At 42.5% G+C, this 20,787-nt stretch overlaps 1 protein-coding gene across 3 annotated transcripts in view; it reads left to right on the top strand.

Moving 5' to 3' along the window:
* Positions 1-13,127: 13,127 nt before the first annotated feature.
* Positions 13,128-20,787, top strand: part of PCMTD1 (protein-L-isoaspartate (D-aspartate) O-methyltransferase domain containing 1) — a 92,033-nt gene continuing 84,373 nt past the window's right edge. For 2 of the 3 annotated variants that reach the window (XM_054984952.1, XM_054984950.1), the window contains exon 1: positions 13,128-13,397. The gene's annotated coding sequence lies outside the window, so the exon portion shown is untranslated. Of the gene's footprint in view, positions 13,398-13,697; positions 13,767-20,787 lie in introns of those variants that run through there. The other variant, XM_054984951.1, reaches the window with a different exon arrangement.

Below are 20,787 nucleotides of genomic sequence, written 5' to 3'. Positions count from 1 at the left end.
TATCTCTGTTGCCTGGAGATCAGCTGTAATTCTGGGAGATCTCCAGCTACCACCTGGAGACTGGCAACCCTAAGTAGTTCCCAGGTTCTGGAGAAGCAGGTGGGGGGAGGCGGGGCCGTCAATGAGTGACAGGAATGCCCATTGGGAACTATGTGGGAGACTGGGAGGCCATTTGGAAACGAGGGGAATGAAAAGCGTGCTCAGACTTGCTGCTGCACAACTTGAACATATCACTGCATCTCTACAAAGCAAGAATGGAGGCTGGACCTTGTCAGCCATGTCCCAGTAATGGGGAGATGCCCCCCCAGAGTGAATTGACAGACCCTCCCCACGCCAAGTCCATCCCTGCTTCCGCAAACTCATCCCCCACTCCCTGGCAGCAGCTTTCCACCTGCAGCAACAATCTTCCTGGTTTATCAGATGCCAGCAGCTCAGACTATCAGAAAATGAAAGTCCTCAGCACTTCCCCCCCCCTCCCTGCAGACATTTATGGGCCACAGTTCAATTCCCACCCCTCTGCCTGAAGTTACATTGAGGGGAGAAGAGGGCAGGGAGGCTGGACGGGGTGCTGCTTGATTCATTAGTGGGAATGTGTGAATGGACATGTGTGACAGGGTATTGAGAGAGGGGCTAATGACAATGTCAGTCAGGCACGCAAACACAGAAGTTTGTTGTTTCTCAACACATTTTATTAAACTGGATAAAGTGCCACTGTCCCTCGGTAGCCAACGCGTTTTCAGCAGCCCTCATTCTGCGCTCCCAGGGGTGGGGAGGAGATGCTGGCTGCCTTGAGATATTGCTTCCTGGGCTGGATCTGAATGACACTCGCAGAGGATTGGGGAGGGGGTGTTTGAAGCAGACATGCTTGGTTGTCTCCCGGACAGTCACGACATGCCTGCAAGGGAAAGACACAGATGTGCAGCAAGTAACTCAGTCGAGCCCACACTCCAACATCTGAGACGATGCACATAGTATAGAACAGCAGCGGGAGCTCCACAGGTGCAGCTAGCAACCAGCTGATGCAAGACCCTCTGGCGAGGAAGCGCCCTGCCTTGGGGTGATTTTACCTTTAAGGGAGAAAGTTAGCAGGTAGTTACAAACACCTGGTCAAGAGTAGTTTTCTGGGCATCTGCCTCTGGGGCAGGCAGGGGCTGCCGCCACCGTCCTCTCCCCCGCTAAAGCTAGCTGTCAGGCGAGTTCAGGTGATGGGGCAGCCAGCACAAATCAGCGAGCTGGGTTAGCAACAACCCTATCTCCTTCTTACCTATAAGTGCTACCTCGCTCCTTACTGAGATGGAACTTCAGAGTCAGATAACCTGCAAGGAAACCTGAGTGGTTATTGTTAGCCAGACATTCTGGATTTTGCCCTTCTTCCCTTGTGTGAGTGCAAAGTTCTCCCAGTTTTCTCGCAAAGTCCCTAAAGTGCACTCAGTGCCCACCCCTGTGGGTACCCTCTCTCCCACCTCGTGTTCAAAATACCCACTGCATAAGGCAAACTGGCAGAGCTTTCAGCTGTGTGATCACTTACCTGAGGTCATAGGCAGCACATCCAGATGCTTTGTAGGGTGCATCTGCAGGTGATTGGGTGTGAGGAGGGGGGCTTGTCCATGCCAGAAGCGCACGCAAATTGGCCCCCATGGTACTTCCTATCCTATGTTCTTTCAGGCCATGGGGGTAGGGCTGGGCGCTCGGAGAGGGGGCCAAGTTTTCCTCGTTCAATGGGCGCCTATGGGCTACACCTTATGTTTTCATTGTGTAGGTCTTTTGCGCCGCTGGGGGCATTCCCTCAGCTGAAAGGGCTTAGGAAGTGACCTAACTCTGGTCCCACCCTCCACCCTGCCCCCTCCTATGCTGGCGCAGGGCCCTGTGCCACTTCTGCTCCTCTGTCCACCCGCCTCTTGCTCCCGGCGGTGGCAGCCCGCCAGCGTTAGCACACCTTGGGCTGCCACCGGCGGAAAGGCATTTACACCAGCGTAGGAGCCAGTTCCGCTGGTGCTAGCCTTAGTTAGGTCCCTATTCACTTTCCCTATCCCTCTTAGGATTGAGTTGTTAATATATTAATCCATTAGCACACAAGGTAATAAGAAATTACTAATACACATGGTATTTCACAAAAAGATAAATGATATTCCAACAGGGAGAAGAAGAAAAATTCTTTTAAATTTTACGTTTGTCTAAAGGGAAGTTTCCCATATTTTGATTTCAGCATTTGCTCATTCTTAAAAGCTTTTAATATCATAAGTTGATATTTTGATATTATTTTGGTTATTATATATAAGGCAAATTAATGACAATTTTGCACACAATATAATACAAAGTTACTTAGAAAATGGTATTTCATAAAGAAAGAAATATTTCAGAAGGAAAAGAAAAAGAGAAAGAAAAAAGGAGGGGAAATTGACAATTACTTTAAGAAGATATGTAAATAAAGTGGCAGCTAGAATTTCCCACTCCATCAAAAATAAATTGGATCTTAATAAATTATCAAGGAGTGACCTATAGATATATGCTCTAATTTTGCTTATTATATATCAAGTAAATTGATGGCAATTTTGCATGATAGTCAACCATAATGGCGTATAACAATATATGCCCTCAGTATCTCTTTTATATCTGTAATCCTTGGGATCTCAGTAGGGGGGTCAAAGTCACCGTTGATCTTCACAGTAATCCTTGGGGTCTTAGTGGGGAGGGCCTCCTGGGTCAAACACACCATAAATCTTCACATAGTCCCCCCAGAAGCCTAAATTATCTTTTCTGAGTTCAAAGACTGCTTGTAGTAAATATATGAATTCAATTCCATTTCCCACATCAGTAATTTCCTTGAACTGTTCCTTAAATTCTTGGATGGCTTGATTCCTTGAGATGAGTGATTTATTTTGGGCAGACCTAAAGGCGATTCAAGTCCATGGTCATGTTTAGACTGATCAGTTTGCTGAGATAGCAATGCTGGTACGTTGTCTTCTGAATTTGGTTCTGGAGAATCCTGGTCCCATTGACAAATCTTAACTAAAGTATTTCCATAGTCTTGTTTTACTTTGCTTAACAAACTTTCAAATTTGCTTAAAAGGGAGGAGGCTATCCTTTGGGAAATTCTTTGTATAATTTCTTCTTGGGTTTGCTTCGTAACTGCAACCATTTCTTAATCGAGCAGGAGGTAGTAACTGGTGGAACCCCTCCACCCCCGCTTTTTTGGTTATCTCCAAATTTAAGAACTTTTAAGTCCTTCCTTTTAGGTAATTTGCAGTTCAGATTAGGCTGGTAATGAAAGGTATTAAAATCTATTGTCTTTTTACAAAATCACTTGTCTTAATTCTTTTTTACAAAGTTCAATAAAGCAAGTCGAAAGTGAAAGGATAAGGAAAAGAAATAATCTGGCAAAATCCCTAAATTCAATTAGGAGAGTTCTATAAAATATTGACTGAGTTCCAAATGTGATTAAGAACATTCTGTAGTTATCAGTGGCTTGCTGGTCAGAGAGGAAATCCCAATTATTTTATGTGTCACTTACTGAATAACTTGCTTGATGTGTTGATGCTGAGATAAGTAGCAGACATCTTTGTTGTTTTCCGGAGGTGGAAAATAAAAGAAAAAGGAGAAAAATAAAGCACAATATCGTTCCTCTTGAATAGCACAGAAAGAAAAAGAGAATAGGTCCTAGCACAGATAGACAGTTGAATTATATTTACAAATTATCCCCCATTTACAAAAGTTCCCCCTTGCTGACTTAATTGGCTTTTGGCCACCTTAGTTCTGCTTTGCGAGAGGTTCTTGCATCTTCAGGAGTCGGGAAGTATCCAACTCTTTAATTAAAGAGAGCCAAACAGTTCCCCAATCCACCTGATATTGCATGCTGGGTGCCTCCTGAGATAGGTTATGGACTCCTCCCCCAATGGCGACAGACAGAGGCTCATTTTTATGAGCTCTCCTGCTTCTTTCTGCTTTTAAGAACTGCAGGAATTTTGTCACCTCAAGAGTTGAAGAGAATTCTTGGTTCGGGTCGCTTTCTTCTCCCTGCAGGCCCTCTTAGCTGTGGCTGCTAGTTCATGGCCTTAGTTCAGGCAGATCGGCTTGCCAGCAGATGTATATAGCCACAGCTGTACATGATTGGGTCTTTTTGGGAAAAGAGGGGCTTGGCCCCAACACCAAGAGGGGTCATCTGGGCATGGGTCCCCCATCCTTGGGCAGGGGCCAGCTGCTCATCCCTGGGCAGAGACCTTGGGGAATTGATGATGTGGCACAGGAGACCGATGGTTGCCCATGGTCTGTGTGGGAAACTTCTGGGGTCTGGTTTGGGCTGCCCCCCTTCCCTAACCACCCTCATTTCTGGGATCTCACTCACCTGCTGGCTTGGTTGATTCATTTCCTTTGGAACTGGCCAGTCAATGCAGACTGTCTGCTGACAGCCCACAAGAAGGGTGTATCAGATCTAGGACTCATGGCCCCTTCTCACATGCCCAGGGTAATGCTGATTGCCAGTTTGGGGTCAGGAAGGAATTTTCCTCCAGGTCTGATTGGCCCAGAGGTCCTGGAGATTTTTCACCTTCCTCTGGGCATAGAGCAGGGGGTCAATGATGACAGAGGTATAGTACCCCCAAGGGAGGCCTTTCAGCTGCCTGTTTTTTGTGCACAGGTCTGGCCCACTTTTTAGGAATAGTGTGGTAACTGGCACCATGGGCTTCTTGGGCTCCCCTCCAGCAACAGCAGGCAGGTTGGCATGGATAAAGGCATAGAGGGCACATTTGTCTGGAACCCAGGCTCCTCACTGATTTTGTTCTTTCTAGTTGCCACAGGTTGATGCAAATTGTTCCAGTTCATGGTGACGTTAGCTGGATCCTGTGTGATGTTCCTGGACTTGTCGGTACCAGCAGCATGTCATGTCAAAGGGCTATCATCAAGGTCGGCAAAGGGCAGTCTGAATCTGTGGGCACATCATGAAATACTGGACTGATTTCCATGTGACTTTGGCCAGATGGGTCCAGCCAATTGGTCTGCTAGAGGTCAAGGATTCCGTACTGGCTGTCAGGGAAAATAAAACAGTGTTCAGGCCTCAATTATATTCAAAAATGAACTTGTTGTATACTCTCACTGTGGTTCCCATTACTCAGTTTTGTAGCCTGCTGCAGCCTGTACTAAAATATTAACATTTTTTGGTTCTGTTCAGCAACTTTGTGTTTTTAGTGCTAGCCCTGTGAGGTGGAAGACTGTAAGAGGCAGGCTTCACTGAACACTCCACTCTCAGTCAGACACTGGCATGCATGTAAAGCTGCTCTCCATCCACCAACAAAGCACCTTCCAGGTATCCAAGAAGCACTGGAATGTGCTCTAGAATTGAACTTGATACATGAAACAGAATCACAAGTAGAATCACTGAAAAGGTAGATAAGCTCATTTTTTTTTAATATTGATGGTTAGCTTCTAGTACAAAAGATTGGAGACCAGGGGTCATTTTGTAGAAAAAGAACTGTAGGAACTCATTAGCATAACACATTAGCATATGTCACACAACCCTAACATCACCAGAAGTGTGTCAGAAGGCAACACCCACCCCTCAGGCCCCTTTCCCCAAAAACCTCCAGGTATTTCCTGAAAATAAAGCAGAGTGAACTCAAAGCAGCTTACCCTCCTCTGGACAGCCAGCCCCAGCAGACCAGCTTGCACTCACTCACTCACTCACTCACTCACTCACTCACTCACTCACTCACTCACTCACTCACTCACAAGTCATGCATGAAAATAAAGCAGCAGAATGAATTGAAGCAGCCTACCCTCCTTTGGAGATCCCGGCCCAGCAGCCCAGCTTGCACTCCCCCCCTCTCTCTCATGAATGAAAATAAAGCAGCAGAATGAATTTAAGCAGCTTACCCTCCTTTGGAGATCCAAGCCCAGCAGCCCAGCTTGCACTCACTCACTCTCTCACGAGTCACGAATAAAAATAAAGCAGCAGAATGAATTGAAGCAGCTTACCCTTCTTTGGAGATCCAAGCCCAGCAGCCCAGCTTGCACTCACTCACTCCTCTCTCCCACGAATGAAAATAAAAGCAGCAGAATGAATTGAAGCAGCCTACCCTCCTTTGGAGATCCCGGCCCAGCAGCCCAGCTTGCACTCACTCTCTTTCTCTCATGAGTCACGAATGAAAATAAAGCAGCAGAATGAATTGAAGCAGCTTACCCTCCTTTGGAGATCCTGGCCCACCAGCCCAGCTTGCACTCACTCTCACTCTCACGAATGAAAATAACGCAGCAGAATGAACTGAAGCAGCTTAGCCTCCTTTGGAGGGGAGGCAGAGGGGAGGAAAAGGAATCACGTGGGCGGGGCCAAAACTCACGTGACCACTTTTCAGTTCTACTGGAACGCCGTTTCGGTGCGTTCCCCCTCTAAATGAGTTCTGTTGGGGACAGAGATAACACTTTACAAACCAGAGAAATATCTCTTGAATCAGCTCTCATTGCCGATATAATTGAATAAAACAACTTACAGTGCAATCTGTTCACCTCCATGGTACGTGAATCTGTGGCGCCACTCAGCTCTGTCCTCAGGATATTTATGGGAGGCAGCTGAGCCTGGGAAGGCATGGCAGGGCCTCAGCACTGAGTGCACATTCCCCTGTCACCCTGACAACTCCACAAGCATTCCCCAATGGTCACAATGTTTCATTTGGACGGCCTGTGAATGGCAAGCAAAGGTGCAGTCAATGTGTGGTCCCCAGCTTGGGGGAAGCCCTCTGGTGGGGGGAGCCTGGGTGCTAGAGGGGCGGGTCCCCTTGTTTCCCACCAGGGCCAGGTGGGCTGTCAAGGCTATGCCACTTTGCAGACAGCCCAATCTCGTGGTGCTTGTCAATGTCACTCCCTTCTCTTGCCGAGAGTGGATGTGAAGACCCCCAGAGATTATGTGACATGTCTGTACCCCTACATCCATGTCATTGTTCTATGTATTGCTAATGCTGTACCTTAATGTCATTTGGCAAATGCTCTAAACATCACTTTCGTTTCCCAAGCATCCTGAGAACACAGCTGTCTTATCTCCTTCCTTTGAAGCTCCCAGAAGCAACCTTGCACTGTCTGAAATGTTACAGTTTAATCTTATGCCTTTTGTCCTGTTTAGGCAGATGTATAAACCCTGGAAGAAATCCCCATACCGTTTCCCGCGCAAACCTGTGGTCTAGGTGGGAGGGGGGAAATGATTGGGTATTTAGAGATGTACTTTCTTCAGGTTTCTATTCCTGTCAATGGAGTGTGTGCTGCTTAGATGCTTTCTTGCTTCTGAGTAATTCTATGGACATATATATGGAAATGATTGGATTTCTGAATAAAACCATTTAACCAAGTGCTTGGACTTCTTGTTGCAATGGTACAGAGACCTGTCTACTATATTCTGTCACCCACAGCCTGACATTATGCTCACCATACCCTCACAGAGGCACCTGGTCTGAGAGGGGCCCTGTGCATAGGCAGTGGGAGTTGCTCAGCCAAGCAGCTGGCAGGGTGTGTATCTACCCTCTGTGTTTGGCAAGGATGAGGTCAAGAGAACTTAAGTTGTTGTTAGACATTCTGGACTTAGCTCTCCTCTCATGGATGAGGGCAAAGTACACCCAGATTTTCACAAATTTCCCCCTGCATACTCTTGTCCTGCCACCGTGTGCATGCTCTCCTGCCTCATGCCCTAAATCACCACAGCAGAGGGCTCTCAGACAGAGCCTCTAGCTGTGTTCCTACTTACCTGTGTTCATGCCCCCCCCAGCTAGAGGGGAGATGGCTTGGTCGCTGTGGTAGTTGGCATCCTAGCCTCTGCTGGGCTGCTTGGGCAGGGCCAGGTGCACAGGGAGGCGACTTTTCCCTTACAATTGACACCAATGGGCTATGTCACCTTTATTTGAGGAGTAACTTTCCGCTGCTGTTGGGGGCATTCCCATGATCTAAATGGCTTAGGGAGCAGACTAACTCACATCTTGCCCCCTTGCCTGCTGGCACAAGGGATTATGCCCCAGTTCCACCTGCTTCTATCTGCTGCTGCTGAGTACTGGCAAGGAATATGAGCAGAGCAGCACTAGGCTGCTGAACCATTGTAGGAGGTGGTTACGATGGCACAGGTGCAAGATACGCCATCATACCTCCTAGTCGGCTTCCTGAGCACTTTCCCCTCCTCCACTCAGGATTGTATTATTAGAATTTAATGCCCCAAAATTCTACAGGAAACACCTTTTGTAGCCAAAGACATCAGAATTCTGGCTCAACAGCCAAAGAATAGGGAGATGAAACAGAAACATCTTCATTACGAGAAATATGAGTCTGAGGAACCATGTCTTATCATATCTGGTGAACCGGAGTCTTTATTCAAAAGAAATATTTCCAACACAAGTTTGGACAATAGCTGCACAACAGAGCATAGATTCAAACCAGTAAATAACATTTCTTTTACATTCCATTCAGTCCTAAAACATGTGAAAGTAGTGCCTAGGGATCTGGGAAAAGCTTCTAAATTTGTAGTTCAATGAATCCTAGAGATTTTTCTAAGAAGTTTCCTTGTGAAATGTTGTACCTAAAAAATATCTTCAGGTCTACTTTTGGAAAGGAATATGAATGACTCCTTCCTATATCATTAAATGAAATGCACAAGAAACAACTAATTTTCAGTGAAGGGTACATTGCCCTACAGAGTTTTTGCAATTTTCCAGTGCTTGTGATTAAAGCTGAAAGAAGTTTCAGCAAGCTAGCACTCATCTATTTACAGGCATTCTACAATGAAGCAAGAATGGTTAAACCACCTAGCCATCTTGTCTATCGAGTTTGAACTTGCAGTAGAAACTGAATGGGGTGGGGATAATTCATGATTTTGCAAAGAAAAAAGCTAGAAAAGGGCCTTAAAGTTAATTGATCTAATGTTTGCAGCCATGGTGTTCCATCAGAATAACAAAAAAAAACCTTACTGCATTGATTAGAGAAAGGACATTAGTTAACTTCTTGACTGAATGGAAACCGTTTTTAGACTTTTTCCATGAATGACATCTGGATTTATGGATTAAGAAACATGAACAATAGAAAAAAAGAGGGGTTTTGTGACTAACCTAGAATAAATGTAACTCTAGAAAGGATATATACTTGTTGTAGAGAAAATCGGAACTCAACCTGTAGTGTAATTTAGGGTTTTCTTTTTAATTATATAGATATATGTATTGTTAGTGTCTCTTATGTTTAGAATGCTGTTTTTTTTTCTTAATATGTTTATTGTTTACAGTTTATAGCTATTATGTTATGATTTATAGTTTAAATAAATAAATAGTTTAAATAGATAAAATTCTACCTGGAAAAAAAAATAATCGCTAAGAAACTAAAAAAAAAAAAAAAGAACAAAAGGATAATGACCAAAAAGTTACACAATAGATATCAAGTTTGTAGGACTCTTAGGCCGGGTGTTATTATTAAAGTAAAGGCTGGCATTTTTCAGAAATGTAGAGCACGAGAGTAATTCCAGAATTAACGTTTTTTCATGGTTCATGAGATTGTATATATTTGGGGTGAGGAATTGTGGAGGGGGGCATATTTTAAGTTTATACTAGGCCTGAAAAAATAATGCTTGGGCCCTAGCTACTGGTGAGGATCCTTTGAAACACTGGCAGAGTGTTCTGTGATCCACCAGTGTTGCACCAATTGATTGATGCTCCATTAACAGGAAATGTGTTACACAAGAGTTAAAGCTAAGAACTGTGCAAAGTTTTTGCAATTGTGAACTGAAATAGATAAAACAACTATAATATTAGTGCTCCAAGGTTAAAACCACTTCAGTTGTTGTGTGTATAACTACAAAGGAATTATTGCAGAGAAGTGTTTATTTTAATCAAATTTAAATTTTTAAATTTACAATGAAAATGAACTGTAAGAACTATTTTCCTTTAATAAAAGGTTACTGATCCTTATTGTTGGAAGCTTACTACCACTCCCTTCCCGGGAATTTTTGGCTTGAGACAATGGCAGAAAGCAATTCTACCCTACTCTGCAGTTCTAAGGCTAATAGGACCCCTGAAGTACTTTAGAAATCAATTCCTTGCAAAATCACATCCATGATACATTGTACAAACAGAAAATGGTACAGGATACAATGTAGTTTTCCTTGTGCACTAAGAACAAAGGGCTAAGTTTAAAAAGCCATTTCACCAACATAATGGTATTTATGTTAATAGAAGGGCACCATAGGATCCATGGAGGATTGCAAGATCCAGATTAGGAAATTCCTGGAGATTTGGAGTGGAGCCTGTGGAGGGTGGAGTTTGGGAAGGGAGCTCAGCAAGGATGTAATGCCATAGAGTCCACACTATAAAGTGCCATCTCCTCCAGGGGAACTGATCATGTATTTTGGAGATCAGTCGTCATTTTGGAAAATATCGAGGTCCCATCTGGAGGTTGACAACACTAGATTCACACCACTGAGTCAGATTCAGGTCCAGTAGCGCCTTGAAGACCAACTAGCTGTCATCAAAGTGCTACTGGACCCAAATCTTGCTCTTCTAGTATAGACCAACACAGTTACCTACCTGAAATTACTGAGTCAGTATTCCTTACAGAGTCAGCATGATCCACTGGAACAAAATTGCATCTAGATTTATAAATAAAAATACTTCTGAGGTGTTTTGGTTCTCTCTACATACAATGATGTGCTGGAATTCAGATTCTAACAGCAGCAGCTTCAGTATCCACTTCTAGTTCAATGCGGCTCTTGCTTACAGCCAGTTCAGTTCATGGCTTCCTCCTGATGGAGTTTTGTGGTTATAATAAAGTTACCTATTGATTTTGTACCTTTTGCGTAGCTTCCTCATCATGACACTTAAGTTTTATTATGCATACTAATTAGATTAGATAATGCCACAAACTGGAATATAATGACCCAGCCAAAAAAAAAACAAAACCTTGTTAAGTACACAACATGACCAACAACTATACTGGGCCAGTTTATATCTCATTGTGTATGGCTGTCTTGCTCTATCATGGCTCCTTCACCATCGCAAGTTACTTAATAATCGTTATGCTTGATCAACTGCTGGCTCATGTCCTACTCGCCAGTTGTGAACATGGAGCTAATCATTCAGCCAACTATTTGGATGTTTGAAAAAATTCAGATGTGTACGAGTTTAATGACTACACTGTTTTCTCACAAGATTAAGTGCCTTTTTTACAGCTACTTCCAATTTTAAAAGGGTCATAGAGAAAAGAAAAAAAACCCAAGATTTTTAAAGTGATGTCTACTACTTAGGTGTCTCACCATTTAACCCTATGAAGAGTTATTGCAGTTTAAGTCCACTGAAGTCCATGAACTTATTACAGTTGAATAACTACATTCTTGAATAACATACATACTGTCAATGTGCCCTTTACACATGAAATTGTCCACAAATATACAATCTTTAAATGATACAATAATTTCACAAAAATATTATTTTTATATTATCCTGATCTTCAACCAAATGGTTTAAGTAGTTTTATGTACAACGAAGCACAAAACTCTTACCTTAATCTTCAACCTATTCATTAAAATAATTATATTTCAGCCAAGTTGCCATAGAACTCATTGACAATCAGTCCCTTTGAAACTAATCATATTTTCTTTATTAACGTTACCATTGTGCTGATGGTGCTGATTCTTGGCCAACTTGCATTTTTTCCAATCAGCTAATTATTATTTCTCCATTAGCAAAAGCAGGTAGATAATATTTACAGTATTGACTTCTGAGCTCTTACAGCTGGAAGTATTTCTCCTTTGCCTTCTTCCTGTGGCCTGACCTCAAAATCCCATGCTGGGTATCTTTGCTTCTCATTCTGATTAGGTGTTTAAATGTGTGGTTTATCTCTGTATTATGAAGAAGTTTAACCACCTTATGTTCCTAAGATTTAAGGGGAGGAATGAAACAAAACAGTATCTTCTCTTCCACTTGTTGCAAGTCAGCAGTACAAATGCTTTAACTCCATCCTCCTTTACAGTAAAAATATCCAGTTTCTGAAGTAGTTGTACTTGAAGTCCATGTACTAAAGTGGGGCAGACAGCACTAAATCTTACTGAAACACAAGAGATCTGGGAACTTGTAGTGGGTCAAGGAAGAGGGCAGAAAAGAGTCACCCCTTTGGCCAGAGGAACAAGGTTACAGCTTTGGTATAACTCCTGTCCAGTATCTGAACGTTTTTAACTCAGTGGAGTACCCTAAGGTCTGCAATGAGAGGGAAGGGGTGCTGTGTGTGTGTGCATAAACTGGAACACCTAACCTACGAAGGAGCATCAAATCAAGAAAGAACGTTAGTTTAAATCTGATAACACCAACCTCTGTCATCTAAGTCAGCAACCTAAGAAAGGAAACCATACCAAGTGTTTTGTGCCTCACAACCAGTGAAGTAATCTGTTAAAAAACACCCCTCCTGTTTACTTCAGCTTTTAAGTATCTGCCCACTTATCTAACTATTCATCATACCTGTGAATAAACTTTCTGGTATCTTATAACCTTCAACATGCTCCTCCTGTGCCAGTTTCATTTATAAGGGATAGACAAACCTCTGTTTTTTTCTCTGCAGAAGGCGGCAATGGCAAACCATCTCTGTTTCTCGCTTGCCCGGAAAGCCCCCTGCTGGGGTCACCGTAAATTGGTTGCGCCTTGACAGCACATATCTACAGCTGAGTTAAAGAGGAACACAAGAAACATGGTACGAAAAACGGGAGGATGGATTTGTAAAATACAGTATGAATGAAAGCATCTGCATGAAAACCTTTCGTCTAAGTCAGCTCTGTTCTCAAGGGTATGAACGAAGAGACGGTTCAAAAGCGTCAGCTTTAATCACGCCATAACCCGCTGCTCGAAAGCAAAGGCTCTCTTCTCGGCGAGGGACAAATCATACAAAAACAATGACAATGATTCGGAAACCGCCATTGGCCACAAAGTATGACGACAGCAGCTTCGGACGCCGCTTCTTTACCTTCCTATTGGCCTGTGGTTGCGGGGCGGAGCCTGCAGCTATTTGCGTAGCACCAACAAACCATGCCTCTTCTGAAGGGAGAGGGGCGGAGTTTCCCCCTCCCAGGCTGCGGCGCGGCCACGTGATCCCTGTGTTTACATCCTCTCAGCTGTTTGGCTCGGCGCCCCTCCCCCAGGCCTTGTAGCGTCTCTCACATCAACACAAACAGTCGCAGCCGGCCACGACGTCGTGTGAAGGCGGCGCGGAGGTTAAGCCTTGAGGCTCTTCCTCCTCGCTCCTTCCCATCCCCCCCCCTTTCGCCCAGTGGGCAACACTGAAAACAATTGGCGCCCAAGCAGACCTTGCTGCGCGTCGGTTCCCCTGCGCTCTTTTGTTTTTTTTAAACACCCCCTCCCCCTCTACTACCTTTCCGGTCGCCTGCCGGATTCAGAGGACGCTGCGGAAGGGTGAGTGTCTGACGAGGGGCTAGCGGGCGCCAGAAGGGCAGTTGCCCGTGGAGGGCGGCAGTAACGGCTGTCGGAGGCGCCACGCATTCATGGCGGGGGCAGAGCCGGTGACGCGCGGCTGTGCACCAGCCGAGCGTCCTGGGCTAGGGATATTGGCCTTCCGCAGGCCGTCGAAAGGCACTCAGCGGCGCGAGACGAACTGTTGGCTGATCTCGAGACGCCCCTTTCACTCCCCCCTCCCGGCCCCGTCGCCCCCCCCCCTCTACTTCAGAGTGGTTGTGACGTTCCCTTTCTTGACCAGGGACAGGAAGGGAGCTCAGGGGCTCCTGCTGCGTAGTGGTTAAATGTCCTGCCTGACCGCGGAACCAGGTACGTGTGGTGGGAAAGCAGGAGCGCATGTCGCTTCTCTCTCTGAGCCAGGGTCCCCAGAGAGGTCGCGGTGGGGGGGAGGGAAGGTGGGAGGAATGCCCCGCTCTCCCCCCGAGCGTAGCTGCTAACAAGGCGGGCCCTTCCCTGCTCTGAGCGAGGGCTGCGTAACAGCGACTATAAAAGGATAAACAAGTTGGTGAGCCGCCGCCGCCGTCTGTTCCTTTCTTGCTCTGCCTTTTGACTGCTAGTTGGCTTCATTATGAGGAGGTGCCAAAGAGGAAGAAACCAAATGAGTCACAACAAAAGGACAAAAAGCACCCAGCTCGCCATGTCACAAGGTGAAAAGGGGTGGAGGGAAGTTGAGAAAAATCTCTTCGTTAGCCTCCCTTCCTCTCTGCCTAGGACTCGCTCCCACAGGGCGCCTCTTCCCTCCGTCAGCTACCAAAAAGAGGCTTATTTTCTGAGGTGGTGGTTCTGGCCAACGAAAGATCTAAGTCATCGGCTGTCGTCTTCTTGCAAAAGACCTCAGAGAGCTTCCCCTGCAAGAACTTGTCACATTTCCCCTTCAACTTGCAGAGTAGGTTCTGAGCCCTGTAAGGGGGGTGGGGGATGATTTCAGAGAAGCTCAGAGAAGCTATTTGCGCTCTTTCTCTCTTTGGCATAAGGAAGAGGGAATCAGTCTCTCTATCATTTCCTTAGAAGTTTGGGACTGTCAGTTTCACAGTGGGCAGGGGAGGAATTTTTGCCTTTCTTGCAAATGCAACAAGCGGCAGGATCAGTGTTTTGTTATCATATGAGTGCGAAAACATCGGAGGCCTTTATGCTGGATCTTTGACCTTAAGGAGAAAAGCAAAGAAAAAAATAGTGTGAGACAGAAGGAATAGATGCATATGTGATTGAAGTTTGTGCTCTCACTTGTGTTGGTGGCACCATGTCCTCCTGTCCCAGTGATCAATTTCTTTTCATACTTATTTAGAAACTATGTGAATGTCCATTATAACTGTATGGAGTGGTGATGGGAATGGCATAACACTTTGAAGTTTTCTGTATGAAAGTATGTAGCAAAGTTGTGGTATTTGTTGCCCATTATGCTGGCTAATGCTGGGCAAATTATATAAACTGCTAATAATATTAGAAGAAAAGTGAACTGTCTTTAAGATACATTACTGTAGAGGTCATCTGATCATGTGGGCATGCCTTAATCATGATACTAGCATTGGTATACTGTAACTGTTGGTATATAGCATAAGACAATATGAAGTATATAACATGCGCAAACACTAGTTCAGAACTGAAATGTGAAAACCGAAGAGAAAATTTTAATTTTTTTCCAGAGACTTGAAATGGAGAAAAACCTTTTTTGAAATATCTTTCAGAGACTTGAATGAAATATTTTGAAGGGTTTTTTTTAGATAATAGTATTACATATTCCATACTGCTGAAAATCTCTACAGGATTCATAAGAGAAATACTATTTATAACAATTTTATTGCAGTTTAACTGAATGACTAAATATTAAAATAAATCAAATATTGCAGAAAATGGAACATCTTTAGGTATTTGTAGCAGTAATGAAATCTGGGAGTCTGCATATTGCTCCTCCAATGTGGTTGTAAGGTCTTCATACAATTTGACCATGGTTATCAATACTCTGTTCATATCTAGGTTAGATTACTGTGCATGTGTTATATGGGGCAACTGTTGAAGATGAGATGGAAGCTTCAGATAGTACAAAATCCAGTAACAAGGCTACTGTTAGTTATAGGTAATTGACTAGTTCCCAGTTTTCCTGCAAAGACCTAAAGATTTTAGACCACGGTACCCAAAGGACTTTCTGTGTGCCTGCCATCCTGCTGAGGTCCTCTTTAGAGGTTCTCTTCTGTTTGCACCCTCTATTGAAGTAAGGTGGGTATCCTGAGGCAGGATCTTCTCTGTTGGGGCACCCTGTTTGTAGAATTCCTTCCCCACATCCATTCAACTAGTGTTGTCTTTTTCTGCAGACACTTTGATTTTTTATTGGTCTATGTGTATCAGCTGCTTTCCTGCTAAAATAGTATTATTACAGAGTGAGATATCCTGTTTCCTGGTTTTAAAAGTGCCCTTAGAATATCTTTGCTGCTAAATCTGCTGAATAATTTAAACGTTTATTTTTTTTTTTGAAAAATTTTTTATTGGGTTAGAACATTATTTTTACATTCACATTCAATTTTCCCCAGTTTTTTCATCTCTAACCCCTCCCTTTCCCCCCCTTTTTGTTGACTTCCAACAGCTTTCCCACCCTTTGTCCCCTTTCCCTTATTTTTATTAGCTTCCTCTATCTAAAACAAATATATATTCTCCGTTATTCTAAGCAGTACATCCTTGACTATTTTTAACATTGTATGCCCAAACTGTAAGTCTTTGTTTCCATCTTAGATAAACAATTTATCCCATTTTTCAGTTTCAAATATTTCTATATATCATAAACCATATAAATCATACATTCATTTATATCAAACAATTTGACTTATTCTCTATATATTACTCATTCTGTCTCTTTGTAATAGTTCTATATATCTCTCATCACGTAGTCAATCAATTTGACCCATCTATATCTACAGACATTCAGTTTGGTACAAAACTTGCCAAGAAGAAAATATTGTTAGTTAATCAATCCTTATATTTAATCCTTATAGTTAATTATTTTCTCTATGTTCTGTTTATTAACCTATATATATCTATATATATATCAATCTATTAATCTGACTGCTTATTGATTCACATTTATCTCTTCTCCTCCCGGTAAAGTCTCCCCCCTCTACTTCAGTGCTTCAGTAGTTCTCAAACTGCCACAGTTTTCCTCCCACCTCCCATTTCTTCTCCAGATATTGTTTCAGCTTCTCCCAGTCTGTGTTGAACTGCCCTGAGTCCAGATCTCTCAGTTTTCTTGTCATCTTATCCATTTCAGCCATATACAGCAATTTGTAAATCCAATCTTCAATAGTTGGCACTTCTTGTACTTTCCATTTTTGCGCGTACAGAAGTCTAGCTGCTGCTGTCATATAAAATATCAACGTCCTGTATTGGGCTGGAATTCCCTCCATTCCCAAGTTCAGTAGCAGGAGTTCTGGGTTCTTATTAATTTGAAATTGTAAAATTTCACTCATTTCTCTTATTATTTCCCCCCAGTACTGCCTAGCTACCTCACACGACCACCACATATGATAGAGGGAGCCCTCATGCTTCTTACATTTCCAGCATTTATTAGAAGTATTCGAATTCCCTAGCGCAATCTTCTTTGGTGTCATGTACCAACGATAGATCATTTTGTAGATGTTCTCTTTGATATTAGTACATGTCGTTGTCTTCATTGTAGTTTTCCACAAGTATTCCCATGCCTCCATTGTTATTTCTTTATTAAAGTTTATAGCCCATTTCACCATTTGTATTTTAACTATCTCATCCTCGGTATACCACTTCAACAGTACTTGGTATACCTTGGATATTCTTTTCTTATCTTCTTTAAGAAGGGTCTGCTCTAGTTACGAATTTTCTATTCGTATACCTCCCTTTACAGAGTCCGAATTATATAAGTCTCTGATCTGTCTATACTGGAACCAGTCGTAGTTAGGTGATAGTTCCTCTTGTGTCTTTATTCTGAGTTTAGATGCTTCAGTTTTGGTTATTTCTTTGTACGTTAAACATTGTTGTTCATTATCAACAGCTCTCGGGTCTATCACCTCATACGGAACCACCCACAAAGGAGTTCCTTCTTGTAAATAAATTCTGTACTTCTTCCAGATTATGTATAGACTTCTCCGAACAAAGTGATGCAGGAACATCGAGTTGACCTTTACTTTGTCATGCCATAAATATGCATGCCATCCAAATATTTTTTTATATCCCTCTAGGGCTAGTAGTTTCTTGTTCTTTAATGTCATCCATTCTTTCAACCAAACTAGGCAGATTGCATCATGATAAAGTCTCAGATTGGGCAGTTGCATTCCGCCTCTTTCCTTTGCATCTTGTAAAACTTTCACTTTCACTCGAGGCTTCTTGCCTGCCCAAACAAAATCTGATATTTTCCTCTGCCATTTTTCAAATTGTTTAGAGTCTCTGATGATTGGTATTGTCTGTAGCAAAAACATTACTCTTGGTAACACATTCATCTTAACTGCTGCAATCCTGCCCAACCATGACAAATTCAATCTATTCCATTTAATCAAGTCTCTCTCTATCTGAGTCCATAGTTTTTCATAATTGTTTTTGAATAGATCTATGTTCTTTGCAGTTAATTCAACTCCCAAATATTTCACTTTACTTGTTACTTCACAATCCGTTGTTTCCATTAACAATTATTGTTTCTGCTTAGTCATGTTTTTGCATAGTATCTTTGACTTCTTTTTATTAATGAAGAAACCTGCCAAGTCTCCAAACTCCTTGATCTTATCTATCACTCTTGGCATGTTCTCCAATGGGTCCTCTACAATTAACATTATGTCATCCGCAAATGCTCTGACCTTATATGAATAGTCCTTTATTTTTATTCCACGAATTTCCTCATCTTGACGTATTTGTATCATCAGAATCTCCAATACTAGAATGAACAACAATGGAGATAACGGGCAACCTTGTCTTGTTCCTTTACTTATCGTCAATTTCTTGGTCAATTCATCATTCACCACGATTGCTGCAGTCTGGTCTCTGTAAATTTCCTTAATTGCTCTGATGAATCTTTCTCCCAATTGTAGCTTTTCCATAGTGGCAAACATAAAGTCCCAGTTTAAATTGTCAAACGCTTTTTCAGCGTCTACAAAGAAGAAACCAACCTCTTTGTCACAACGCTTGTCATAATATTCAATAGCATTGATCACTGTCCTTAAATTGTCTCTTATTTGTCTGTCTGGCAAAAAGCCTGCTTGTTCCTCCTCTATGACTTCCGAGAGCCACCCCTTCAATCTCTCCGCCAATATCTTCGCAAAAATTTTATAGTCATTATTAAGTAGCGATATAGGTCTATAATTTTTCACATTGGTCAGGTCTTGGCCCTCTTTTGGGATCAATGATATGTTCGCTTCACTCCAAGTATCTGGAATCCTTTGATCCCTTAAAACCCCATTCATCACTTCTTTTAGGAATGGTGCCAGTTCATTAGCCATTGTCTTATAAAATTTAGCCGTAAGTCCATCTGGCCCTGGCGCCTTTCCTAGATTTGCAGATTGTATTGCCTTACTTATTTCCTCGTCAGTTACTTCACTGTTCAACTTATTTCTCCAAGCTTCCGAGATTTCTGGAAGTTTGGTTTTCTCCAAATATGACGCTATTGATTCTTTGTTTACTTCTTTTTTATTATACAGCTTAGCGTAGAATTTATAAAAGGCTCTACTAATGGTAGTCTGCTCCAAATACGTTTTGTTGTCTTCACAAATTTTATTTATTATTTTCTTTTCCCTTTTCTTCTTCAATTGCCATGCCAGGTACTTTCCAGGTTTATTAGCACCCTCAAACACTTTTTGATTCAGTCTTTTAAGATTCCACTCCAATTCTTTATTACTCATTGCTGTTAGCTGTTCTTGAAGTATTTTGATTTCCTGGTATACCTTCTTTTTCCCTGGTCTCTTTTTTAGCTGTGTTTCTTTGGCTTTTATTTTCTCCTCAATCTCTTGTCTTTTCTCCTCTTTCTTCTTTCTTGCTCTACCATTTAAGTCCATTAGTATGCCCCTTACAACCGCCTTGTAAGCATCCCAAACTTTATTGGTTGGTACTTCTTTATTCACGTTGTATTGTATAAAAAACTTTGTCTCTCTTCTCAATATTTCCATATTCTCTCTTTCCTGTAACAAGTCCTCATTTATTCTCCATGCTTTCCTTTTTCTCCTTTTTCCAAATTTCCACATAATTGGGTTGTGATCTGAGCCTACCATCGGCATTATTTCTACCTCCTTAGTCCATAACGCTAAGTCTTTTGAGGCCCAGATCATATCAATTCTTGATAATGTAGAATGCCTTGCAGAATAGAAAGTAAACTGTCTACTTTTAGGATATTCTCTCCTCCATACATCTTCGAGAGTCTCTTGTTGAATCAACTCAAAAAAAAGCTTTGGCAATAGTCCTCTTTTCTTTTGTGCCGTTGTAGTCTTTTTGTCTAGTTCCAAGTCTGTCACTCCATTGAAGTCTCCAGCAAGAATTATCTGGTCATATGCAAGATCGTCTAAATGCTTCCTTAACTCCTCAAAGAAGCTTTCTTTTGCACCGTTAGGTGCGTAAAGTCCGATTACCAACACTCTCTTTAAATTCCAAATGCATTCCACTGCTACAAATCTAGCTTCCGTATCTCTCATAACAAGTTTTGGCTGTAGCTCCTCTTTTATGTACAACACCGCTCCTCTTTTTTTCTTGTTGGAGGCCGCTACAAATTCTTTGCCCAATTTTCCAGGTTTTAAATATTTTACATCCTGTTTTCTAATATGGGTCTCTTGCAAACAAACAATATCACATTTTTGTTTTAGTAGCCAGTGAAAAATATTTTTCCTCTTATTCGGTGAGTTTAGTCCATTTACATTCCAAGATAATACTTTACACTCCATATTCATAGTCTTGATGGTAAGTCTTTTTCATTGTCCTTAATAAATCGCTCCATCTCTCGCTCAGATCTGATGCGTTTTTTTGCCCCTCCAAACTCAAAGGACACACCTTCCGGTAATTCCCATCTGTACCTGATTTTCATGTCCTTCAAAATCTGAATTAGCACTTTATATTTTTTCCGGTCCAATAACACTGATCTAGGCAGTTCCTTCATTATAATAATCCTCTTGCCATCAATCTCCAATGGATCTTGAAACTGTTTTGTCACAATCCTCTCTTTCATATTTCGTGTTGTAAACTGCACAATCACATCTCTTGGTAATTTCCTCTGGGTTGCAATTCTCGAATTCACACGGTATGCCACGTCTAGGATAGCCACAACTTCCTCCTCCTCCTTCCCCAGGTATTCAGCCAACACCTCAGTCATCTGTTCTTGCGCTGACTTCCCTTCCACTTC

The sequence above is a fragment of the Eublepharis macularius genome, chromosome 7 (assembly GCF_028583425.1).
Source record: "Eublepharis macularius isolate TG4126 chromosome 7, MPM_Emac_v1.0, whole genome shotgun sequence".
Lineage (NCBI taxonomy): Eukaryota > Metazoa > Chordata > Lepidosauria > Squamata > Eublepharidae > Eublepharis > Eublepharis macularius.
The sequence above is the reverse complement of the archived record's forward strand: the minus strand, read 5'-3'. Positions and strand labels throughout refer to the sequence as shown.